This window comes from Podarcis tiliguerta (genome assembly GCF_965153285.1).
Source record: "Podarcis tiliguerta genome assembly, chromosome: 3".
Lineage (NCBI taxonomy): Eukaryota > Metazoa > Chordata > Lepidosauria > Squamata > Lacertidae > Podarcis > Podarcis tiliguerta.
In genome coordinates this window covers 67,896,005-67,920,461 of record NC_139536.1, presented here as the reverse complement: position 1 = coordinate 67,920,461, position 24,457 = coordinate 67,896,005, and the positions used below count along the sequence as shown (strand labels likewise).

The 24,457-nt window shown below is 41.8% G+C and overlaps 1 protein-coding gene across 6 annotated transcripts in view; it reads right to left on the bottom strand.

The window, feature by feature from the left end:
- Positions 1 to 20,987, bottom strand: part of HS3ST5 (heparan sulfate-glucosamine 3-sulfotransferase 5) — a 142,543-nt gene extending 121,556 nt beyond the window's left edge. For 2 of the 6 annotated variants that reach the window (XM_083433721.1, XM_083433723.1), the window contains exon 1: positions 20,093 to 20,267. The gene's annotated coding sequence lies outside the window, so the exon portion shown is untranslated. Of the gene's footprint in view, positions 1 to 19,344; positions 19,560 to 19,783; positions 19,882 to 20,005 lie in introns of those variants that run through there. The other 4 variants (XM_083433716.1, XM_083433720.1, XM_083433718.1 and 1 more) reach the window with 4 other exon arrangements.
- Between the last annotated feature and the right edge of the window lie 3,470 nt (positions 20,988 to 24,457).

Genomic DNA, 24,457 nt, shown 5'->3' with positions numbered 1-24,457 from the left:
GGGCCAGCGCTGTCCGGAGACACTTCCGGGTCACATGGCCAGCGTGACAAAGCTGCATCTGGCGAGCCAGCGCAGCACACGGAAACGCCGTTTACCTTCCCGCCAGTAAGCGGTCCCTATTTATCTACTTGCACCCGGGGGTGCTTTCGAACTGCTAGGTTGGCAGGCGCTGGGACCGAGCAATGGGAGCGCACCCCGCCGCGAGGATTCGAACCGCCAACCTTTCGATCGGTAAGCCCTAGGCGCCGAGGCTTTTACCCACAGCGCCACCCGCGTCCCTAATCAAATATGGAAGCAAAAGCTTTTCCTCGCAGCCAAGTCAGAGCAGGAGAGGAGAAGCAGGAGTGCATGAACTAGACTCATTCCCATGGTTTATTGTGGCGTTCAGTAAGGCGAAACCATTTGCTCACTTTCCTTTTTCTGTATTGAAATTAGTTTGTTACCATCATTGTTCCTCATTATTTTTGCTTTCACTAGACTGAGATACAAGTCTTACATTACTTCGCTAATCATTTTCATGACAATACACAGCTATGCTTAGGAAAACTCTAGCATTTTGGCTCAAGTTCAAACACGGCTTATATTTTCACTAAATGAATATACAATTTATGATGTGACCACCCAGGAATCCAGCAAAAATGGTTGCATAGAAAATATGGCTTTTAACTGAAGGTCAAATAAAATTATGATGAATATTTCAAGTGGTCAATTTAAAGAGGGCATTGCTGAGGGAAGGAGTACCTAAGGTCTGGAAACTGAAAACTGATTTTCCAGAGTGCACCCGTTCTGCACTGGATATCATTAAATTGATTGGTAGTCATCCTTAATATCACTCTTTCCTTAAACAAAGCTTTCTGCCTGAGTTTTTCTTCTTTTTCACTGCTTTTTAACAGTAGTTAGAAAGAAAGAAAAATGGGAACTCTGATCCAGTAATAGTTTAATATAGCAGGACATCACAAACAATAAACCAAGGGGGGAAATCAGTGTAGTCGCCTCAAATAAGACATTAGTATATGCATCCTAATTTGCAATGTGAAATTAATGAAAATGCATACCTTCAACTGCATGAAGAAGGGGCAACAGAATCACACTGGATTGCATGTCTATTTTTGTATTAGACATGTGCACTCACATGCAGGCCCAATGATCCAAACCTGTCCATGTAAGTGGGATGGCTTAAAGACCATAAAAAGTTTAGAATCCGTCTTCATAGTACATAAATAAATCCCCCTGAAAGAAGAGTATGACTCAACATGACTCAAATCATGTTAAATTTTATCATTAGAGCATACCTTGGGTTCAATCCTCTTTTTTAAAAAAATGATAATGAAGCAAAAATATAACCTTACTGGATTACAGTAACATATTTTTCAAGAATTAAGGTTCACAACATTATTCTAGGTAATTCATTTACATTGCATTTCCTCTGTATTGGTTTATGTCTGAGTCTCCTCCTGCCCACCGCCAGGGGATGGGTTAGGAAACAGCCTAGAAATGAAGAAGGAACCACCAGAGACCCAGGTTTCTGAATGATTTCCTTACTGACTTGCCCGTCTTCCCACACCTCCTCCCATAGCTCATTTACTCTTCTTCTGTCCTGGGTGGACTCTTTATACTGCCTGAATCATATTGTGGCACAGATAACAAGCAGCAATAAGAAAAAGGAAGGGGAGGCAACATTAAGTAGCCCACAACAGTAAGTTGATTTAAATTTTGTGACCATGTTTCCCATTTTACAGAGAAATGACCTTTGTATGACATATCCTGTATACAATGGGATGTCTGGTCCAAGTCCACTATGAAGTTAAAGAACCATAAGAAAGCAGAGGCCGTGGAGTTGGCCATGAATGTTTATCAGACTAAGCAGGCACAAAAACCACCTTGTCACAGTCTTCTCTACCGTAGTGATATGTACCATGTGCTTCTTTCAATTATAGGATCATATCAAAATTTCATGTGAATCTGTGTACTCTTTCGTTCTCTTATTGGTGATGCACTGATAGTCTCCATATGGTTACAGAATAGGCTGCAACACTAACAGGTTGACAGAAATAGGTGCAGAAAAGAAAGGTACAGAAAAGGAAAGTTCTGCAGAGGCAGCTTATCTAGAGCAAGCCTAGCTCTCTCCTTTCTTTGCAGCAAGACCGCATGCTGGGTCTGTGCTTATTTTTAATATTCAAATTTGCACTTGAAACCATTAAAAGGATGTTTATTTTGCTGCTTTAATGTGAATGCATGCATGTGAAACTTTGTTTTATAGGAACAAACACTTTCCTATTTGCTTAATTATCTAGAGGTATTCTATAGGTTAATTTATCATGTAGAATTCAAAGGCGTACATAATAATGAGGGAAGCCACAGTTATGCTTAGTTCGTATTAACTGCTTCCATAATGTATTGGTAGAAAGTATTAATATTTCTTTCAGATTTAAGTTCAGCTTAATACACAATATTCTGGCACGGCTGCTGAACACTAAATGTCATGTAGCTACTTTAACTTCTATTTACACAACTTCCTACCACAGTGGCAAACTGAAGTATGTTTGCAACCACACAAGGAAATGAAGAAGCAAGTTGCAAAAGAACTGGGCCATATTAAAACTCAATATTTAAACCCAATTAAACCCATATTTAAACCCAAAAATGATTTGCAAAGCAGGAAGAAGGTGCAAGACCTAACTAATAACTAAACTGTGGGCAAGCCAACCCTGCCCAGGGCCCGGGCCTGGGGTATCACATCCTCTACTCGCTCCCTTTCACATGAGAGTGGACCCCATTCTCCATGCAAGTGTTATAGGTGGGTCCCATAGTTGCTTCCTAACCTTGTCATCATGTCCCACAGCCCTGAAGGCAGTATCAGGACTACACCCCTTCCCTGTCCAAGGGTGTTCACCAAACCTTAACTTCCTCATAACCAACCTGCCAATATGCCTATTAGTCTTTATAATGACTACCCCACCCCTGCTAATACCCCCACCACATCAGTATAGAGTAGGGAAATAAACCTGACAGCAAAGCTGATCCCTACCAGTCCCCGCAAAGGTGACCAGACACTAGCTTCACTGCCAGTAGGGTGGAAGGTGGGTAGCCTGACAGATGAAGATGCCATGAGAAGAATGGGGTGAGTTAAATAGCACCCACATCAGCCCTTCACTCTCTGCAATGTTGGTGCAGCATGTGCCTGTACATTGAATCCACTTGCCAGACCCCTCCATTCACTGAGTGGCTGCAAACCTTTTGTACATAGCCTTGAAGACCTGAACTCAGTTTCTCCACTGTGATCAGTTTGTATTGGTCTCTTAGATTTAGTTAAGGGCTTTGACTCAAGGCAGTGCTTGTTGCAGTAATCTGTCCTCTTTCAGAGGTCTGGAAGCTTGTGGAACACGACAAACCAGTCTGATGAGAATTTATAATGAGCATGACTGGAATTTATGGCTACTCACATAGAATGGCTACTTGCATAGAATTCTGCAACCATACAATTATGCTTCATATAAGCATATATGCCCCACTGTCAGCAACAAACATGTACCTTACTCACATTCTTTTTGTTAGAGTATTGATCAAGAATGGGAAAGATCCAGTTTCAAATGCTCATTCAGAACCACAAAGTTCACTGGGTGGTTTTTTGTCAGTCATTATATTTCTGTCTAACCTACCGCATAGCATTGTTGTGAAGATAAAAGAGGAATTGATTCAAATATGCTACTTTGAGATCCTTGGAGGAAAAACAAGGTATAAATAAATAAAAATAATGCTGGCCTATTTATTGCTAAGGTTGTGTCTGGCCTGCATGACTTCAGACTATAAGTGGAGGAAATGAGGGCTAAACATGCATTCTATTAGTTTGTCAGAAGTAGCTTTTACATCACATGAAAGCTCAAATATAATGCAGAATTTAACAATTGGGAAACCTTGGGGCAATGGAATAACCTGCCCTGTGAATGCAGCCAATATCCTGCCCAGTAGTATACATTTAGCTAATTCTGTGCAGCTAATTTCTCTCAAGTAAGTGAAAAAAGGATTGCATCATTTCCCCCCATAGCATAGTTAAAAGTTTCATTAAAAACTATGCATATTATAGTGTCAATTCATTATTTTGTTGATATACAAATGCAGCCTGCCCCAGTGAATGCCTAGACACTGTTTGCTTGCTTGCTTGCTTATACTTTATGTATTTATTGTATTTATAAGGTACCTTTCATCCATGGACATAAAAGTTGGCACAACAGGGTATCCAAATAGTCTCTGACCAGGCATAGACTTCAGCAAGCTTGCTTATTCATGTGATTTCACACCATGTCCTGGTTTGAACTTTTGTCCAATTCAGTTTAAAGTGTTATCTTTCCTACTTTGTCATCAATTATAAACAAAGGGAAGCACTACAGCCTGTTTTTACATACTTATCTGAATGGACACCAACAGCCATTCATACTGCAAATTTAGAATATTGCCCTGAGAATTCTGCCAGGCTTACTGAAATCTGCCAGCCAGACTTCATTGTTTTATTGTAAAAAAACCAAAATGGTGTAAATTGTGACTTTGCTCATAAATGAGTAAGCCACAGCACTTGGATATAAGTTGATCTAGCCTTCAACCCCAAACACAATTTTATAAAAGTTCCATTAAAATCAATAGGATTTACTTGCAAGCAAGCATGTTTAAGATTGGGGATTGACTTCAATGTGACTAAATCTCTTAAATCCAAGTAATCCTTTGTAACTGGTTTGTGGATTAGGCTGCCTTAAACCATATGCAAGCACAGCCTTCTCTTGTAGAGCTAGCTCTATTCCAAAACAGCAGACTTGCTGAAACAGACTCACTATGCACAGTTTCAGTGCGGTTTCCTAAAAGCATTTTATGGACATGAAACTAACAAAATGTAACACAATGAATGTAACAGGAAGTATAATTTTCTCTGAGCTTCACTGCAAAACCCATACTCTGCTGGCACTGGTGAAGCAATTGTTAGCAAGAAGTGGGGAAAGGAATGTATTTTCAACTGAAATTGCAAAGAGAATAGTAGCAGAGCATAATTATTTAAATGAAATTTGGCCCAAACACAAGAACTAGCACCACCAGTTTGGCAAAATATGTTACACATATTTTATAGGGAGCACAGATCAGACAGGCTGCCAGTTCCAGTTTCATGCCATGTACAAACCCTACAACCAGGGCTATAGCACACCAATTTAGGCACATTTGACTCTCGTTTCAAAATAAAATTGCAAGTGCTGAAACAGTGGTACTTGACAGTCTCCTGAAAGCTTCTGTGGCAGCTGTGGAGAGGGCTGGAACATGTAGTGTGTGCTTTAAATCCTGTACATTTTTGTAGTGCAAAAGTACAAAAAAATTAAAAAGGAGAGCCATACATCAATGGCAGTGTACATCATTTGCCTACAGATGTTCCTTGAAACATACACGAGTATAACTGACACTGTACAAGATTAAATCCAAAGGAAAAAATCACGAATGAGAATGAAAAGACACTTCCATTGTTTGATGAAACAGGCAGACATTACAACTCTACTCATGTTACTCTGGCTAAGACATCTACTCTGCAACACGGTTTGGATTTACTTAGTTTTAATTTCTACTATTTATGTTGTTGTAACCTTGGAACTGTAGGGTAGAGGGTAGATGAAAGCAAAACAATGATAATAATAAATACAACCAACCCTAAACTTGGGACAGTCAACCTATATTACAGGTGGCTTTTCTATTCCTCAGACAGAAGTATATTTTGCTGCACAACCCAATACTTTCATGGAATGTCAACATCTATAATAAAGTCAGCACCACTTTTCATATCGATTCAGCATATGACTGAAACAGGTATGACTAGAAAATTAAATACAAAACGAAAAGAGAAATGAAATACTTTAAAGTGTCTGATATCTCTGCCTGTCAAAACTTTTGACAACAGTTTTCTTTGCCTTACAAATTAAATTGTGGGCAAAGGGTTTTTTTTTAACCATACCTTGATTAAAATTTGTTAGAGGCATTATAGGAACCAGATGAAAATGATTCAAAGAAAGCCAGTTAGCTGCCCTTATCTAATAAATTTCTGTGCATGCTGCACAACAGGTAACCATTTATATTGTCTTTTTATGTCCAGAAGGCTGTAACAAGTTTATCTAATTTCATTGATTAGTCGTGGTTGTAATTTTTTTAATAATGGATCATCACAGATTAATATAACCAGATTAAAGAAATGCAATTTCTTATTAATTACTAATCTAAGCTATGGGGAGATTCCAAACAAAATAAGTATAAGAGAAGAGAAATTGATAGCCCAGCTGTGTCCTTATCTGGACAGGGACAGCTTCTAGGTTGGATTACTGCAACACACTATGTAGGGCTACCTCTGAAGATAGTTCAGAAATGTCATTTGGTGCAAAATTTGGTGGCCAGGTTGCTCACAGGGCAAGACGGTTTGTGCATATTACACTGATCTGGCCTGACAGCACTGGCTGTCAATTAGTTTCTGGGCCCAATTCAAAGTGCTGGTTTGAACCTTAAATGGTCCAGGACCACAATACCTTAAGAACCACCTCTGCCCATATGATCCAACCCAGACCCTGTGATCATCATCTGAGGCCTTTCTTTGTATATCTCCAGTACGAAAGGCCCAGAGGGTGGCAACATCAGAAGGGGCCTTTTCTGTGGTAGCTCCCCATTTGTGGAATGCTCACCCCGGGGAGGCTCACCTGGTGCCTTCATTACATATCTTTAGGCACAGGTGAAAACGTTTTTATTCTCCCAGGTGTTCAGGTGACTAACATTCTATGGCTTTTAAAAAATGTGTTTGTGGGATGAGGATTATTGGGGGTGGGAAGTTGTTTCATTAAGTATTCTCTTTTTGTATTTCTCTGTTGTGAACCACCCTAGGCTCTTGGACAGTATGCAAATTCAAATAAATAAATAAATAAATAAATAATAGTTGGAATATAGGTATACATTTTTCTGTACATTAACTGAATATGATTACTAGATCACAAGTGCAAAATTAGAAACGTTTTGAGCTTATTTAAAAATGAGCATAGACTTTATCTTATTTCCAGCATAGTGGTGTATTATTCTGATATGAAGAATGTGTTAATTTATCATTCCTAAACAACACACTTATCTATGCCAGCAGACTATCTATACCAGGCATAGGCAAACTCGGGCCTCCAGATGTTTTGGGTCTACAACTTCCATCATCCCTAGCTAACAGGACCAGTGGTCAGGTATGATGGGAACTGTAGTCCAAAAACATCTGGAGGGCTGAGTTTGCCTATACCTGATGTATACCTTCAGTAATGCATTCACAAATAAGAGAATAAATGCTAGATCAGAGCAGCATTCTTTCCACTGTGTCCGATGCCTATGGGAAGACTACAAGCAGGACACAAGTGCAATGGCTCTAGCCTTTCCCAGCAACTGGTGTTCAGAGGCAAGCTGCCTCTGATGTGGAAGTTAATGCAGAAATCATGATCCATGAACTTGTCCCATTTCCAAGCATATTGTGGTTGTCATCACAATATCTTCTAGTAGAAAATTCTATGTGCTGTGTGAATAATTACTTCCTTTGCCTATTCCTCCCACCTTTCAGCTTCATTTAATGACCCCAGGAGAAATAAGTTAATAAGCTGCATTTAAAACTGAAAGTGACCCTACAGGGAGCATGAACTGAAATCTAAGAATGCAGATTTTGTTTAAAACAGGTTTAGTTTAGGTTTCTGGTTGAGGTTCGCTACAGCCACTCAAGGTTTCGCTGCTGGAGCAGAGCATTCCTTGCACAAGTAGCTATCCTAAGATTGTGCCACTGACCAACAAATTTATTCAGGAGAGCAATTGTATGCTGTATAAATGAATTAATGCAAATAGAAATGAACAGGTTATGTTTGGGCCAAACCAGTGCCAATAGGAACTAACTGCAAAGACCAACAAGGAGGTTTTTGACATAATTGTTTCAGGGAGAGAAAAGGTTTAGCTGCCCCTTCTCAGGCTGCACAGCCCCAAGGCACAGTTTAGGCTTTTTCTTGGCTGTGATTTACACAACCAAAATGCCTGTTAATAGCTGTCAGACAATTAAATGACTCCTACTTTGGGGTCCTAGAATGATTTCTTTCCTAAGCAAACTGTAAGGTGAGCAAAAGCATATCTAGTGAGCCAAAGAATGGCAGCTGCACATTCACTCCCAAGCACGGTATCTTTCCTCCTGATATGAGAAGGATAAGGCAGAATTTATTTTAGCACCTGCATGCATTCCTAAGCTTTGTGCATCCCTCCTTCTCCCTTTGTATAATGCCTGCTGGCACAGCTGTTTCACTTACATATTTTGTTGTTACTGCTGCTCCTGCTGCTTTATCTTGTAACTGACGTAGCTTTTCATTGTGCTGCCACAGCTTCTTATGCTCCACTTGGTTCTTTTCTGTGACTTCCACACCCCAGTTTCCTGAATTCAGTCTGATGCTGACTGCTCTGACTTGTCTATCTTCTCCTTACAGCCTTCTGTGTCATTCTGTGTAACTCGACCTTGTCCTCACCTGCAGATCTCTTTTTCAGCACCACATATTGTGTTGGGCATCCAGCCATGGTATTGGGACTAAGCATAGAAAATACCCCACTGCTTTCGGGCATGGATTGAAACCCATTAGCCATCTGTTCTCTGTGATCATTATGAATAAATCCTGCTCTGGGCTGGTCTATAGCAATAACTTTAAACATCTCTAGTTGTTCCTCCACAATACCAACCCCTTAATCTAAGGATAGTGCAATTCTGACTAATTTGAAATCAGATTGTAGAGTAATTGTAAATATATATAATCACTTCCTTCAGGGTTTTGTTTTGCATTGGTTGTCTTCATTTCCCCCACAGTTGCCACTAAATTTATCAATGGCTTCCCTTCCAGGCACTATGAAGCTACGCCTTTTCACTTATTATCCTAATGAAACAAGCATACATCGTCCAAGAATACATCAAAGTAATGCAAAATTGTTTTCTTTCACACTCAGTCCTAAAAAAAGAGGAAAGTGGTTTCAACTCCTTTTTTATTTTCAAAGATGAATGCCAGCAAATAGTCATATTTAACGGTCTTGAGGTACATGGGAATAGAGTACCTCACAATTATGTAGATGCATTTGGGAGCAAAGGTCTCTCTTTCTTGTTCTAATTTAACTATAGAAAAAAGCTTTTCTTCAGAGAGCTTTATAAAACTGGTAAAAACCTGTTTCTAAGTTTTGGTGGGTTGTTGTTTTTAACCTATAGTATGTGTCTGATTACTGAAACAAGTTAACGGAAATGGGAGAGCTGCATGCTTGTCTTAAGAGAGTACCAGAATGATGTTGATAGTTTATTCTAGGCTGCTATAAACCATTCCGTTAAATTAGGATTTTTAAAGGCATCTTTGCAGAAATGTTTTGTGATTCTTGATCCTCTTATGGACAGATTGGAAAGGATGGTATTTTACCAAAATGGTTTGTTGGATGTGTCAAACTATTGTCAGAGAGATCTGGGGTCAAATACATCCCCAGCCACAAAGCTTGCTGGATGGAGCTTGGGCCAGCCACTATTTCTCTCTCTAGCCAACCACATGGGGTTGTTGTGCTAATGAAATGGGGGGTAGTTAGTTGACTGGGGAAGAGTCATGTGTGAAGCCCACTGGAGGAAGGACAGACCATAAATATAATAACAAACTGTACCAGGATGTATTTGAGCTGACTAACATGGCAAATAGAAAATGCAGTCAAAATAGATGAATCAAGATTTTTACTAGTTACCATAATTTTTATTAATGTTAAACACAGCAGAGGTCTCCTTCCCAAAATCAAGTAGCATGCACACTAAATATAAAGGACAGATAAGCACCACTCAGCCATAACTTTTCAAATAGGTTGCTGCATAAAGAACAGATACCTCCTGTCAGAACTACGCTGCCTGATTAGTTAACAGTTAATTCACCCAGGGATGTACCCTTGGTTGAGTGAGGATCAAAGTGACATTTGGATGGAGGCACTTTCTTTCCTGCAGAGCAGGATGAATGGCAAACCCTTTTGTACGTGTCCTAAAATTATAATTGCTCAGTAAATTTCAGATCAATGTTAATAGGACTCTTTGCTCAAGACTGTTTTCACTTAAAGTAGTTCAATTTTCTCTCAGTTTGTTTCTTTGTACCTTAATCCTCAATGCATTTCCTATGAAGGATGTTCTACCATATCAACAAAACTTGCTTCCAAATGGTGTGCTTAAGATCACAGCCTCAGGGGGCAAAAAATTAAAATAAAGTATTGTCCTTATCTTCCGCTATTACTTCAAAAGAAAACGAAAACTACAGTGATATGAAAGAGGTGCAATCAATTACATTGGTACACTGCTTGATATTTTTTACCACACTCTAGCTTTTTCTAGCACTAAACTGAGTCACTGTATTATTCACAAAGATAATGCTTAAGGGTGCAACAAGTCATAGGTTTATCTTTAGAAAATTACCCATTTTCCAGTCTTCCATTTTGTCACAATCATATACATTTTAAGTGAGAATATCCTAAAAATTGTCTATTAAGAAATCACATAAAATAATAGAGTTAATACCGTAGTTAATGATAGTGTTTGCCATCCTTTTATTCCTACAAAATAATTATTCTGCACTGTCCTAATTATCTGAGTGCTCCCCCAAACTAATTCTTCCAATGCCAACTTTGATTGTATAGGTGATGTTGCTGATCATTTAACAAAGTTATGTATAGATTACCTTATAAATGAATACTAACATATTCAAATTTTTTGTATTCATTTATAAGGCAATCTATACATAACTTTGTTAAATGATCAGCATCACCACCTATACTAATATATTCAAATAGGGGCACGGATGGCGCTGTTGTCTAAACCACAGAGCTTTCAGCTTGCTGATCGGAAAGTCGGTGGTTCAAATCCCCGCAAAGGGGTGAGCTCCCGTTGTTCAGTCCCTGCTCCTGCCCACCTAGCAGTTTGAAAGCACGTCAAAGTGCAAGTAGATAAATAGGTACCGCTCAGGAGGGAAGGTGTTTCTGTGCGCTGCTCTGGTTTGCCAGAAGTGGCTTAGTCATGCTGGCCACATGACCCAGAAGCTGTCTGCGGACAAACACCAGCTCCCTTGGCCTATAGAGCGAGATGAGCATGCAACCCCAGAGTCATCTGTGGCTGGACCTAACGGTCAGGGGTACCTTTACCTTTAATATATTCAAATACTAATGAGATTACACAATTGTTACATTTAATAAATATTAGTGGTCACATTGATTATGCAAACGTTATTTTTAGCGTTTATTTAATTAAATGTCATATAGGTCTAATAAGTAATTAAAGCTCTTTGGTATCAGCTGTGATACAAACTCATTTTTGTTGCTGATTATAATACCATTACTTTGAATCAGTAGTATTATGCTGTGTAGCAGAGGTGTGGCTGGGCTTATTATCTGCCAGAGCTCTTGCTACTATTAGAAGAGAGACATTGTGTCCTTTGTATTGTGCAAGAGACATAATTATATCAGAGAAATATCCAACAAACTCATACAGTGAATATGACTAACATTCATAGGCACCAGCTCCTAGGGGTTGAGGAACTTTCGGCCCGGCAATATTTTTTTGGTGTTTTTTGTTTTGTTTGGTTTGGTTTGGTTTTAGTAAGCCAGTCCCCCTCAATGTTCAGAGGGCATTTGGTTCTGCTCCCTGGCTACTCATAATATTGTGCATGTGACATCAGGATGTCGCATCAGGCCCCCTCAATCATCTTGAGAAGCTGGCGCCTCTGCTAACATTGGATCTGACCCTCAAACTTTTCTAATAATCTGGGTACTTTGCAAGTTTGACATCACGACTGAGTTGCACTGAAAGCAACAAGGCTTGAGTTTCACTGAAACCAGGCCTGACCTCAGGTTAGAACAGGTCTAAATAATCTGTGTCTTCCAAGAATGTCTGTAGTTGTCTCACCACTAAACCAAATGTTATCATAAAGTTTTATAAACTTTGCTAAGGTTGCCCATAATTACCAGTATTAAAGCTGTTTGGTTGTACTCTAAGGTGGTTACTCGTTGAAGTTCAGAGGCTACTGCTTAATTTACACCACTTTTACAGTCAAAAACTGCAAATTAGGAATTCAGTAATAGGAAATTTTGAATATGCAGTTGCTGTATTTGCCAAGAATAAAGCAAAATTTGTTTCAATGTTTTTTTGCCAACTTGCATCTGTACCTGTAACCATCAGAAACAGATGCACAGATAAGGTGTTGTGACTGTGCTCAGTCTTGTCCCTTTACAACTCTTGAACAGTCTTGCAGACCTGCATCTGGTGTTCTCTCGGCTAATGTGGGAGCACTTTCAGCTGTAACTCACTCAATAAGTGGGGGGAAACAGAATCTTTGGGAAGAACGACACCAGAAGCAAACTCCCACTGTTTTTAGGTTTACAACTTTTTTGCTGTAGAAGGAACAGCAAAAACAACAACAACTCAGTCCTTCTTGGTATTTCTCTTAAGTAATACAAATGTCCACTGCAAGAAAGTGTAAGAGAGATCTACTTTGTAAACAGTATGAACATGAAATCGATTCATATGTGTTAATTAGCAGTGAGCATTCTCCCATGAAAGCCAGTGTGTCCCAGTGGATACAGACAAACAAACAAAAACACTGAGCTGAAAATGTCAAATTCTGTCTTGGCCACAGACTCACTGAATAGCCAAATCTCCCATTTTTACTTTGGAAATAACAATGATACACCTCAAATGGTTGCTGAGTCTCATACATGCCATCCATGGCAGAGGCATAAAGGTCTGCAGGAGCTAATAGAGCATTTTCATTTATGACCCCTCCTCTGTTATAATCTGAGTTTTGTCAGATCTGAAAGTTTTGCCTGCAGGCATGCTGCTAAAATGCTTTAGTTTAGCTGAGCACTTAATGTTTTAAATAAACGGATTCAATACTCAGAAACTTTATTTTCTTTCATCAGTCGATGCTGTTCTGGTAAAATGTCTACTTTTACCTGCAATCCAAATCCTTTTTGTACCAGGCCGGGGAAGGGGCAGGAATTTGACTGTTCTGCCTTCAGTGGACTGCCAAGAGATGGCACATAATCCCTTCATACATCATTCAACTTCCACACTGTACAATGTATATATTCAAAAAACACCCCTAAATTATGCTCTATTAGCATTATTGTTGAGGGCTCCATCACTCCTGTTTAAAGAATTAGTAAGGAAAGATACAACTGTAGGCCCAATCTGATTGTTTCCAGCTACTGAAGAAAAGGGACTTCTTAGTAAGGATGTACATGGAATCACTAAAGTATAAGGCAGGCTGTTGTGCTGTCACTGGACATGTCACCAAAAGACTTTCATTTCCAAACAATAGTTTCTCTGCTTTATGCAACACATGGAAAGAGTATGTAGCCTATTCTGCATAACCAGGGGTAGGATTACAACTATAGATCTGAGGAGGTAACAGTGATAATGATATAGCCCAGTGATCTTGCACAACAATATTCCACTTCAAAATTATTTGCCTTGCCCTTTTGTTACAGCTGAGTGTGCTAATTAAAATGACGTACCATTCAAGAACACGTCAACTGCATTTGTTGTTTCAGTATTCAACTACCTTCACAAATAGATCAGCGCTTGCGCTTCTCTTCAATAAACCTAATAAAGCATGCCATCTCAATCTCTAAGTTACCAAAAAAGGTGACTGGACCCCTTTTCAGTCTCATTTGGACAACTGCTTTTAGCGTTCCAGCAGTGTGGAGTTGGGTGCAAGTGCAGATGACTACACGTAGTTGAAGTAGATTCCAAATGGCCCCAACTAAATTTCTTGCACCTCACAGTGTTAGGTGTGATAGAGGGCAGGGATCCAGTCAACAAGCTGCCTGATTCCTGGCTGATACTACCACCACAACCTGAATGTCGGAAGTTGATGTGAGTTGCCAGAATCTCAGACCCACAATAATGGGGGGGGGGGAGGGGTGGTCTCCTATTAATGTCCTGGTGTAGACCAGATGTAGAAGGTTCTCCCTCAGGTGTGTCCTAAAGACCTGCATCCTAGTAACTACTCGTCACAGCAAATTGGCATCCAAGGCAAGGTCTGGATTGCAGCAGTAAACTCGTCCAGAAAGTCGCAGGCTGTGGACAATAGAATACAACCGACTCCTTTCCCTTTCACCACATGATGGCACCAAGTAGGAACCCCAATAAGCAGCGATCCCAGAGTTGTCTTACAGTTAATGCAGAATTCTTTGACTATACTCCAGAAAGCTGTGAGGTGTGAATATAGCTCACACTCAATGGGTCGTGTCCAATGCTGTGGCTCCACTGGTGGCAAAACCAACTTACCTGTCCTCTTCCTTTCCTGATACTTCTAGCCCCTGTGCTTTCTCAAGGAAGTCCTGCTGTGCCAGTGATACCATGCATGTGGAGCATTGGGTACAACCCAATAATTTCATCCAGTCAATACAGGTACAAACAGGGATAATTCTTACATTATCTATTATATAGTGTGGGGCGGGGAGCTTTTCAGCATGCTGCTGCTGCTGCACTGTACCTTCTGTGATCTGTATGGAGACTAGTTGCACTTATTGTGCCTGTCTCTGACACTTAAAAAAGTTGAAACTTCTATACAAATTATACTTAATATGAACTTAACAATATGAACCTTCTTGTGGAGTTAAGTTCCTTTATAATAGGAACTTTACTCCATTCAGAAAATGTAATTATATGTGCTACATTTCTGCATAGAATTAGGCCTGCTGAGGCCTTGGAATACATCTGCATGACAATGCAATTTATCTCTCTGTGAAAATAAAGTGTTGCCTAACAGCTGTCTGATTTCAGTCTTCCACATTTCAGTCCATCCTAGTTCTAATGAAAATGTAGGTACAAGTATAAACTGTAATTAGAAGGCATGCCTTAAGAGCTAATTCTTCTTGTGTTAATTATACCAATAAACAAGCTAATTCAAATGGAGTTATCTTAAATAGAAAGGTATTTTCAGGGGGTGGGAACATTCAATTTGTTTCCTTTTACTTTGACTAATTCTTTGTTTCATAAGTGCAATGCAGAAATAATTGTTATAGTCAAGTTCCAGACCTCAAAGTGCTCCTAGCACAAACACAAATAATAAAAAATCAAATTTGTGGCAAACATGAAAGAGAAAGTAAAATAAAAGCAACCCCACCCTCCATTCTAAGAGTGAGTTCACAGAATGCCCCATCACAACTTTACTTATACTTCTGCAACTTCATCCCACACTGGTTCCACATGGACTCCCCACTACAGAAGGTGGCACTGGGTGACCACAATAGACTGTATTTTGAACACAATAACCTGCTTCATTCACTTATAACATTTCTGGTTCAGGGCAGAAGCATAAAACCCACAAGCATGGGAAGTTACTATCTGGGCATGCATTAACAATATTATTTGTATAGTCTTATGTGATACTCAATACACTCCCCAATAAATGCTCCTTTAAAATATTAGGCAGTACAGAGACAATTTGCAGTGTACGGCTATCCTATGTGGAGTCACAAACAACATTTGCTCACACTGAATATATAGCAAAACCTACCCTGGGTAGCAATGTATTCTTGCCATCTTTGCCTGTATCTGCACAGCTTACAACTATTAATCACTGCTGCAATTCTTTCAGAAGCAAAAGCACACATAGCATCTTTATTTTAGATAGCAACCAACACTTAAAGGACTTGGTTTGTACCAAAAACTTCATTGTATATACTGATCCTTCACAGATTTGATAAATTGTAATTCCCAGCTATATGTCTTGCCAAAGTCTCTACTAAAATGCTGTATAACCACTGTATTTATGACTGTCCTTTGAGACTACAACAAATGCACACAATTATTCAAGATTATTCCAGCCATTAAGTTGCGAGGCTTTATTGCTGCAATTTGAATGGATATATTTCTTCTCTGCCAGGAAAAATATGGATTGATCACCTCTGTTTTCAAACAATAACTGAGAAAATACTTAATCTAATTCCCACCAAATAAAAACCTAGATCATTTCCCACTAGCAAAAGAGCCTACTGCACATACAACCCACAGAAACAGTGACAATGTCAAAGAACAATGTCTACTACAGAAATTAAGGGATTTATTTCTTTATTTACAGTTTAATGTATTTACCCAAGTAATACAAACTCAGATATCTGATATGCCTCCTGGGTCAAGCAGCTTGGTTGTGTCAACCTTTTCTTCCTTCAGTTAACCTACTTTCATAAAACAAGAACAACACCCTGTACTTTATTTGGTCCATTAAAGTTTACACCATGCTACACTGGTACCGGTTTGTACTTGAGAATTTTCCTGAGGATCCAAAGGCTTTGAGAACATTGTATAAACAATTTCACTGGTAGGTGTCTTTCCCATAACAATTTTATCTCTTCAGGATTAATTTTAAATTATTGTCACGAAGGAAGACATATGGCAAGTGCTACGTAAGAATGGAAACTCCACATGGATTTTGCTGAAAAGGCCCTTGTGTTAGACACTAATGCAAAAACCCTGCTCACATGGGTTTTCTATTCTGGTATGTTCTCTAAGTAGCAAATGAAAAAAAGAAAAGAAATGGTAACCCATGGTCCTCTTTAGTTAAATTTCCTGGGCAGCCTTCTGTATGCATAGTCAATTCCAATCCTTGTTCACAGATATATCCAGATTTTCTGGTGCATATTTTTAAAAAATCTCAACAGCCTGAAACTTTTCTCTAAGACACAACAGTGTTTTATTATCATGTTCTGAAGGCACGTGAGGCCATCACCTTGCTGAAACTAAGCAGATCTGGGTGTAGTCAGTGCCTGAAAGGTGATCACTTCAGAAACAAAATAAAAAAATTCCTTCCAGTAGCACCTTAGATACCAACTAAGTTTGTTATTGGTATGAGCTTCTGTGTGCATGCACACTTCTTCAGATACCAGAAACACATGCATACCACCTGGGGTTCCATGGTGGAAGAAAGGCAAGATACAAATGTAAGAAAATAAATAAACAAATGGTGCACTATTTAACATTTCTTGTGTTCAAAACACTATGTGATATGGCATAACAATCAAAGATGCAATACTGTGCATACACACACATGTATGCGCCTACACAAACACACACCCTACCAAAGCAGTATTCTGCTGAATAATGTTTTGGAAGCCCATGCTTTCATGCTATTTCCTTCTTCTACCCCCCCCCAACATGTTCAAACATGTTTAGATATTATTCTACTCTTCAAATAATATTGTAACCTTTCTTTTGAATGCCATATTCAATTCATAAAATGTCATGGTCTATGCAGTGGTTTTGCCCTGACAGCACGACTTTCAATGATTCCAGCATCAAATTAATATCCCAAGAGGACATTGTGCACTTCTATGTGCATTGGTGTTTCCCTGTTTTCTCTTCAAATGCAGTTGTTCTTGTGTTCTGTTGCAAGCTACTTTCAAAAAAATCCTGAGTTTTGAAAGTGTTTGTTGCAAAAAGAGGTGATGCTCAAATGTAGGTTTCTCAGAAGTCCTACTGCATTTGTTGAGCTTGCCTCACAGTAACCCTTGTGGATCCAATCCAAAGCATTTAACACTCAGATCCTTAAACGATGGACTGTAGCAAGACATATCACTGTAATACGCCCATACAAAAGTAGTCTTATAATGTATTAGTGTGCTTAGAATGCTTAGAATGACATCATAAGAATGTTCAAATATTTTCACGCACCATCTAGCCTTTCAAACGCTTTTTGAAAAATTCTCTCAAGAAAGATATATTTCAAGTCATTGGCCACTCTATTGGCCAAGTGCTATTTGAATCCTTTACTGTGGTGCATTTATAAATTGGTACCACATACTCATCTTACGGAAAGAAGCAGCTTTAGGCTGATAGCCCAAGGAAAATTCTTAGCTTTAAGATATTTCAGCATGGCATTGGGGAAATTATTTTCCTTCTTATACAGTTAAAGTTTGCTGCAGTCATCCACTTCCACATTTTATTTCTTTTTGAATAAAACAACAGTTATAAACTGAAAATTCTGATGCACACTTATATGATATGTTGTTCCAAACAACTAGATGTCAACTCTTCAAGACTGCTGCACTGAGTACTTTGAAGCTTTACACACAGAGAATGCTATCTCACTTGGCTTATTATCAAGGAAGACCATGAGAAAATAAAACAGAAGAATAGTCTCTATAATCCTTTTTCGCAGTCTAGTGTCCTGCATTACTAAAATGTTTCTCACAGTTGTCTACAAAATCATCAAGCGTTTATTAATACTTTGCAATGAAGTTAAATTGGGAAAACATATCATGAAGTACAGGTGACATACTGCCTTATCTGCAGCAGAAGTGTTAACGGCTGGCAAGCTGATTTAAGTGATCAATAGTTCTGTGTTGCCTCCCCCTGCCCCAAACTATTCTGGCCAGACTAGGAACAGTGGGTAAGGCCTCCAGTTAGGAACAATTTTATATATCCAAAGGCTGTCCTGGGAATCTGATCTCTGTACACTCTTTTTTGTGTCTGCATAGGCAACTTCAATGAAAATCGTTTCACTTTCCCCATATTTGACAAATAAAATAAATTTGCACGATAAATACAAGGTGCATTGCCTCCAATCCATTAACTGCTTAGTCCAGAATAGTATCCCTTAGCTTGCCTTTAGGAAAGTTGTTTCTATATTGTGGCCACGACAAGTCAAAGTGCTTTAATCTTCCTACATTTACCCTGATTTTGAAACTTGCACTGATACCTCGTATCAGACTACTTTCCAGCCCATCCTTGTCTTTTCTCCTTAGAAAGCATTTAACATGGCCCCAGTGCTTTTACCCAATGAAATCCATATGCTTTACACTGCTCAATTCCACAACAGAAAGAATAAGCTTTTCAAGTGAAACTCAAAAGGACATTATTGTCAAAGCACTTGCCACTAAAATTAAAGAGAAATATTGAAATCGCTTAGCAAAATCCATTAAAGAGTCTCCAGCAATTACCGGCTTTATATGTTTCACACAAATCATGCCAAGCAGTGTAAAAGAAATTGGGGTGGGGGGACGCTCCCCAGTGCTTCCCCCATCTAGCCAAATGCCTCTTGACATTTGTCAAGCCAGAACTATCATAAATCTTGAAGAAGTTACAATGCAAAAGAACAAAAAACCCCAAACATATCCCTGGTTAAATGAAGCCAGACACTAATTTGATATAAAACATTTTGCAAATATTAAGGCTTCCCTTAAGGGATCCATATTTCACAATTACGGCCAGCTATTAAAGCACGCGATGAAAAGAGATGGGATGGGAGGAAGAGGGGGAGGGAAGGAGTTGATGAGTTTTCATACCCGATGCTTCCTTGGTCCAAGTGCAGAAATGCCCACAGGAGAGCGAGAACTCAGAACAGGAGGAGATCCGAGGAGGAATGCACCCGGATGGCAGGAGGTGGTACTGCCTTTCTCAGTGTGGGAGCTTAATAGCTTGTACTTGGACAAACCTCACCTTCCCCAGGTAAGGAAGGCTGACTCTCTCGCTGCCATAGCCCAGCCTGGCAATGGCATCTCTGCTTCTCCGTCAGAGCCAAGTCTCCGGGGCAGGGCGCACACCAAGCCCTACCCTCCTAAGTGGCTGCCAAGCCCCTTTCCCACCGATCTCTGTCACAGATCCTCACCCCAACAATACACAGAGCCCGCCCGCCCCTTCCCCAGCGCCCTCAGCAACCCCCAGAGCTGCCCGGCGGAGCGAGAGCGCGGAGGCATCCCCACACTGGAACACAATGGGACTTACTCCCAGGTAAGTGCGCACACGCAGGATGGCAGCCTCCAGCAGCCTCCCGAACAATGCACTGCAGAGCGAGAGGGAGTGTGTGCGTGTGCCTTCGCAAAACTGCACCAGGAAGAGAAGCAGAGAGGCGCCCCTTTGCAAGCCAAACACGCGCGCGTGCGTGCCCACGTATACATACACATGCATGCATGCATGCACCCACCCACCCCAAAGTGTGTCCCTAACCTTCGAGCCGGGGAGAACCCCAAAGTGCCCGAGCCGCGCCAGAAGGCGGCACAGTCCCCAAGCCCCTTAGCTGAGCTCCATACTCACGCGCAGGGCTCTCCTCCGCGATGGCAAGGCAGCTCCAGCAGCCCAAAGTCCTGCTGACGGAGGGCGGGGAGGGAGGGCGACAGGGAGGGAGATGCCCGCTCCACTCCTGCTCTCCGCCTGCCCGTTCCCCCCGCCTCCTCTTCGGGATTCGCTTCTCCTCCTTCCTAGCTCCGGCTATGGCACCACTTGGCGCTTATCCTTCGCCAGCAAGAAGTCTCCTTGGCGTCTTCCCCGCCAAACCGAGCAGCGCCTGGGCGACGGAGGCAGAGAGAGAGAGAGACCGCGGGCAGCAGCCGGAGCCGTAGAGCGCGCGGGAGAAGTAGTGGAGTTCAGGAGGCGGCGTTTGCTGCACATCCCCCAGCGGCCCAGGCCAGGTGCGGCAGCCGGAGCAGCAGCAGCAGCAGCGGCAGAGCTCGCTCCCGCGGCGCAAGCACAGCGCGACCAGCAGCAGCAGCAGCAACCCGCGTCCCTTCACTTCCAGTCAGCTTCGCTTGTGAGGAGGGCAAGCGGCGGGGAGAGCGCGAGGCGGCGGCGGCGGCGGCGAAGGTGGGGCTGAAGCACATTCTTGCCCTCACTTCCCGAGGCGGCGTACAAACTCTCTCGAGTTCCTGGCGGCGAATTGGCCCTCCCTTCGCCTTCGGGAAACAGCCGCCAACATCGCCCGTTGCTGTGTGTGTGTGTGTGTTGTTCTTCAGTCCTCACATAAACCGGAGCCACCTCCTCTGCTGTCCCTGTGGCGATGTTTGCACGCAGCAGCTCCTCTCTCGGCTCCCCGCTGCCTGGGGTCGAGTCACGGCAGCAGCTGCCGCCGCCGCCGCCACAGCTTCTTCTCCGCCTCTTCCCCTTCTCCGGTCTCGGAGGGAGCCGGCAGCAGGCAGCCTCGTCTTCCCTGTTCCCGCCAAGCGAGCGAGGCTGCCCTCCGCCCACTCCCGCGGGGCTGCCAGCCGCCCGCCGGGAGCGGCGCAGGTGCTGGCAAAGGACGGCCCGGCAGCAGACGCGCGGCTTTCGGAGAGGGCCCGCCGGGAGAAGCGCGGCTTCCCTTCGGGGCCGCCGCGCTGCCGCCTGGCTCCCCTCCCGGCCTTCGTCCCGGCCAGAATGGGTAGCCGGGCGCCGCCGAAAACTCGCAGCGTCGAAGCGCGTAGACGAGAATTTCGTCGGCTTCGCTGTCAGTTTTTGCTACCTCAGGCTCTTAGCTGGGCGAGGGGGGGAGGGGAAGAGGGAAGCGAATTAGAGCAGATGCCAAGCCTCCCACAGATTGGATAGCGGAGCCAGTTGTGCTTTGGAGCCGCCCCCCCCCCCCCCGCAATTTAGCAATGAAGAGTTGTGCGAGGCTAGGATGTCCTGACTCAGCACAATCCATTCCATCAGGCTTGCACGCCGGACAGTGACTGGGGTTGTTAGCAGTTCACATGGCAAAAGGACCAGTCCGTTCAAGTGGCACCAGGAGGAAAGAAACATGCACACAGAGCCTTGGGTTGGAAGGCACCCAATCTGACACACACACACACACACACACACACACAGAGAGAGAGAGAGAGAGAGAGAGAGAGAGAGAGAGAGAACTAACCGGACTTCAGAAAGAATTGTTTCCCATTCCTCTGTGGCAAGACTTGCATTGGTTTACATCACAGGTGGGGAACCTCAAAGCCCAAGGGTAGCAAACATGGCTCTCTAGACATCTCTCTCCAGCTGTTGGGGCTCTCCTGGGCCATGCCTGCTCCCCAGGTGGCTCCCCTCACTGACCCCACTCCACACCCTTCTCCAGTTCTTTTGCTTGGCTAGGATGTATCCTCCTTGAATTGAAATAACACCTTTTGCTTGCCTGGATGGAGAGATGTATGCAGAGAAAGGCACTGGCTTTATCATGCCTGCCTGTCGTCTCCTGTACAAAGATAAGAGTCACCACATCTGTTGCCCCAACTACTATTGGAAAGTGGCTGCATGGGGAGTGCAGCCCACCCACCCTTGGTTTAAACAGTCTTTATGGGGAAAACGGTTGCTCAAATCACCGAATCATAGAATAGCAGAGTTGGACGGGACGCTGAGTGCCATTTCATCCAACACCCTGCAATGCAGGAATCTCAACATCCACGGCAAATGGCCATCCAAACTCTGCTTTTGTCTTTCACTGTTTGAGCCATCCTATCTGTATGCAACAGAGCCATAACTTAATTAAATATATATCATTTTAATATAGCTTCCTAATATCATATATATCCTTTGAAAGGAATTATGCTGCACACAGTGATTTGCTCCTGACATTGTGAAGGCTCCCAAATGCAGATTTTATTACACAGGCCAGTTGTGCTTTGGAATATGCATCTGATGTGAAACCAATCCACAAATCTACCAGGTGGATCAAACAACTCTCCATGGACACATCTGATTATTAAACCAGCCCACAGATGTGCATAGTGTAAACACAGCTATACTTTTGAATGTGGCAACACCACATCTACACCAACGTTTTAGTGTAGACCAAATACGCCAAAAGACACTGATAAGCAGTTAATGTCAATGAAGAGTGGCAATGACTGAAAAGAGTGGCAAACATCAATTTTTAAAAGACAAAGTACTTATCAGATGTGTGCAGTGCACATAAACTTTATGCAGCAACTACATAAATGTGGATAATTATTTCAGATCAATGTGTCATTCTTCATTTTTTCAGTGCCTGGCAGTTATCCTCCCTGTCCTTTCTCATTTCTGTTGCCCTCTTCCCCTAGCTCTTTGTTCTTCTAGATCTGGAAAGGAGAACTTCAAGCTGAAGGGCTGAATGCAATGCCCCAGCCCCTCATACCTGGCCCCTCCCCAGGCTACATCCCACACCAGCCTTAGTCCTCAAGTGCTTTTTCCTGACAGGAATCTGCCCTTGAAATGCAGCAATGCCTCTAGCTTTGCTGGATTGAGGATGGAGAGATGTACGTGGGGAGTGAGTACAGGAGGTTTCTTTCCAGACAAATAACAGAGATTACTAAGGTTAGTATCCTTCTCTTTACAAAAGTAAGCTCCACTTGTTTCTGCTTCCACGCACTTTTTACTTCTCAACCTCCCCACACTGGAATCTGGCTGCCAGAAGTTTGCCCATGGGGAAAATAACACCCCTAGACTGAAAGAATATCCCCTGTCCCTGCTCTAGATCACCTTTTGTTTCTTAAGCCTGTCCTGACTTCCACTAGCTCCTGGTTGCCTAGGTCCCTTGCTTATTGTTTTTATTTTCTTGGGACCTTCAGCCCACTATCCTGAACAGCTCAGCCAATGGATCTCTCTCTCTCTCTCTCTCTCTCTCTCTCTCTCTCTCTCTCTCTCGGCACCTCATCCAATTCCTGCTTCTTACTTCTCTCCCATCACCACTATATTTTTTTTACTGCATCACAGCATATATTCTGCAACGGAGCCTATGAACAAATAAGCACATGACTACTGAGTTTCCTGCTACATAACGATCAAGGGACTTCATTCTACTCTCCTTCCCAATGAAGTCAGTCAATGTGATGCCAGACTGGTCTTCAGTATTTATTTTGAAGATAAGAAAATGCACAGCAAGACTATGGATAGCAGCTACCATCTTCAAAAATGTGCTATTTGTGGGGGAGCAGGCTTGTAAGTCAGGTGGGATCTGTTCTCACAATTAACTAATGTATTGTTGCTATGCGATTGTTAGTAAATATTTGCATTGCCTTATTAAATAAAGTCACGTCGTGAATAAAATACATTAGCTTTGTCACTGGGAACACATAGTTTATTAGAGAAAATTTAATGTTACAGAAAAGGAAAGTGGGTAAGGTCAGCACTGTGCTTTCCCCTTGACCATAGCGTGGCAGTAAGCTAATAAATCATTTTAAAACTTTATTGATCTGGGAAATAACAAAACTGTAAACTTGTCAGTTTGACAAGTAATCTGCCATAGTAATACATCACAATAGAAATGGATACCAGACATAAAAGGCTACAACAATAAAATATTCAGTTATAAAGAACTTCTTAGTTGCTTGCATGCATGGCATTTATGCCATTATAGGTAGGTATGCATGGTCTTTAGGCTTTGCTAGAATTGAAATGAAGACGTGAATAAAGGTTTCAAATTTCCATTCAATGGGGGGTATGAAGTATGACACCCTCCATAGTAAATAAGCAACTCTGATTTGGGACAGGTGCACAGATGATGAATTTGGAAAGTTCTGCCATTTTTGCATTCTGTGCAATGCCTGGCACAGACACTGCTGGTGCCAAATAATTGTTAAAGTAATAATAGCAGCAGTCATAGTCGCCGTGGGTGTTAGGCGTTGTCAGCAATATCCACTGAAGCAAGAAGAGATCTCAGAGAGAGAGAGAGAGAGAGAGAGAGACGCTCACTAGCAACAG